This window comes from Micromys minutus, assembly GCF_963924665.1.
Source record: "Micromys minutus genome assembly, chromosome: 18".
Lineage (NCBI taxonomy): Eukaryota > Metazoa > Chordata > Mammalia > Rodentia > Muridae > Micromys > Micromys minutus.
In genome coordinates, this window is record NC_137953.1 from 22,025,480 (window position 1) to 22,027,984 (window position 2,505).

At 44.8% G+C, this 2,505-nt stretch overlaps 1 pseudogene across 1 annotated transcript; it reads right to left on the reverse strand.

Moving 5' to 3' along the window:
- Positions 1-1,011: 1,011 nt before the first annotated feature.
- On the reverse strand, positions 1,012-2,217 carry LOC308432422 (alpha-enolase-like; annotated as a pseudogene). Its single transcript has one exon. The product of its transcript is annotated as an alpha-enolase-like (transcript).
- Between the last annotated feature and the right edge of the window lie 288 nt (positions 2,218-2,505).

A 2,505-nucleotide genomic window follows, 5' to 3' on the forward strand; every position in this document is an offset into this window, starting at 1 on the left:
TGAACCTCCCAGGAAGTGTGCCTGGTGAGTGTGCTCAGCTCCTCACTAGAGAAACATCCACATAGTGAGACCACAGGGGTGATAAAAGGATAAGCCAACTTTTTAATATTTACAACAACAGGAGCTGAAGGAAGATCATGGAGGCAAACCCAGCTTTCATATCTCTCAAATGAATAAAAAAAGAAAAAAAAAAAAGGAAAGGAAAGGAAGAGACAGACTGCTCCTCAGTATGATAAGGAGAAAGTTTATTCTAGACAAGCGAGGGAGCATAGCCACAGGCAGACACACATGGGAGAGTCTTGAAAGTAGGGAGGGAAAGGAGAGGGGAGAAGAGGAAAACCAGAGGTAGCAGCCAGGATGCCAAAGGTTCAAAAAGAAGGGAGGGTAACCTAAAAGTCTGACTCATCTACGAAAGAGTCTCTGGGAAGTGGGAGAAGGGAAGCCAGGTTTCTGGGCTAGAGTATTCAGGGTGGAGTGTGGGGGTATGCCAGCCCTACCCTGGAACACACATAAGGCCTGAGGCATGCTGGGAGAACCTGGAGGCTAGGTCTGATTGAAACCTAAGTAGGCACCTCAGCTGCTTGTCCAAGTTTGAAACTTAACACCAGCCACCTATCCAGAAGAGGGGTCTCCCATAGAGGACTCTGCCTTCCCCAAATCAAAGATAATCAGGAAAATGTCCCACAGATTTGTTTACTGGGAAATCTGAGAGAAGCACTTTCTCCATTTAGACTCCGCCTTTCACAAATGGCTGTACCTTGTGCCAAATTCACAGAAACATTTTACCAGCACAATGCATTTGAGGTACAAAAAAGGGAGGCAGAAATATATCTTTCATCTCAAAATTATAAAAACTAGATAAAATATCATTCTATTAAATGATTTTGCCTAAATTGGTCTTTTTATAATTGTTTACTGTAAGAAATGGGGAGACAGCTAATTGTTTAATTTTCATCATAAAGTGTTAATACAGAGTTTTTCTCTTCAGATCTATTCTTATTAGTATTAAATTTAGGAAATGTAGTTGGCCAGGAGTTCAGATCGTTAAGGGACACCAGTTTTGATCTGCCCAGTACAAAGTTCCACCACTAGGTCAGTGATGAAAATGTCCTCTGTCTCTCCAGATTGATGGAACACCATGACACCCCAGCAATTGGACTTGGTCAGCTTACACACCTGCAGAGACTTGGTCACAGAGTCTATCTGGTTCATTTTGAACAGGAGGAAGGTACAGGACTTCTTGCCTGTAGCCTTGGCAATCTGCTTAGGGCTGGTTACTCTGAGGTCATCCTCCACCACCTGGATGCCTGCACTAGCTGTGAACTTCTGCCAAGCATCCCAGTTGTCCTGTTCAAAGGGGTCTTTAATGGCTACCACTGGGTAGTCCTAGATGAATGACTTATAGAGGTCAGCCAGCTTATCCGGAGACTTGAAGTCCATGTCATACTTGCCAGACCTGAAGAACTTGGAGGCAGCGACATCTAATGCCGATGACAGCCTGGTCAATGTAGCCGGCCTTTATAATTGCAGTTTTCAGTAGCTCCAGGGCTTCTTTGTTCTCCAGGAGGTTAGGAGTGAGTTTGCCCTCATCACACTGGTGGCATCTTTTCCATACTTTTCCTTGATGATGTTCTTCAGGTTGTGGTAAATCTCTGCTCCAATGCATATGACTTCCCAGAAACTGGGTGCCCCATAGGCAGGATCATGACCCCCTTCCACAGCCAGCTTACTGCAGGCATGAGGACTACCACTGACCACAGTGAAAGCTAAGACTGGCAGGATAACTTTAGGTTGCCAGCCAAGTCAGCAATGTGGCGGTAAAGGGGTACTCCCTTTGTCAATGGGACCAGCTTTGCGGACAGCAAAGGAACCTCCCAGGATGGCATTGGCACCAAATTTAGATTTATTCTCGGCATCGTCCATGTCGATCATCAGCTGGTGAATCTTCTCTTGCTCTACAACATTCAGTTTCTTGCTAACGAGAGCAGGTGCAGCAGTATTATTAATGTTCTCAACAGCCATTCAGACACCCTTCCCCAAGAAGCAGGTCTTATCACTGTCTTGGAGTTCTAGGGCTTCATAGATGCCAGTGGATGCACCTCTGGGGACTACAGCTCAGAAAAGACCTTTTTCGGTGTAGAGATCCACCTCAACAGTGGGATTCCTACAGGAGTCAAAGATCTCTCTGGCATGAATCTTGAGAATAGACATGGTCAACTTCTGGCTGTCATATCACTTCAGAAGAAGGAAAGAGGGCCTAAAATTTCTTTTTGTTTTTGTTTCTTTTCTTTTTTTTTTTAATGCAAGAGGCTTATTTTCCAGTGCGTCGGGGTCTGCCCTCAATCAGCCCATTGTGGTGAGTGACTGGAAGGTGACCCTGAATGGTTGTGACAAGCAGTTTTTATACTTTTTAGGGGTGCAGGTTACATCAGACAGGAGACAATTTAAACTAATTTTCCCCTCTTGAGTGTGCCATTGTCTTTCCTCCTCTAAGTAAAAACTGGT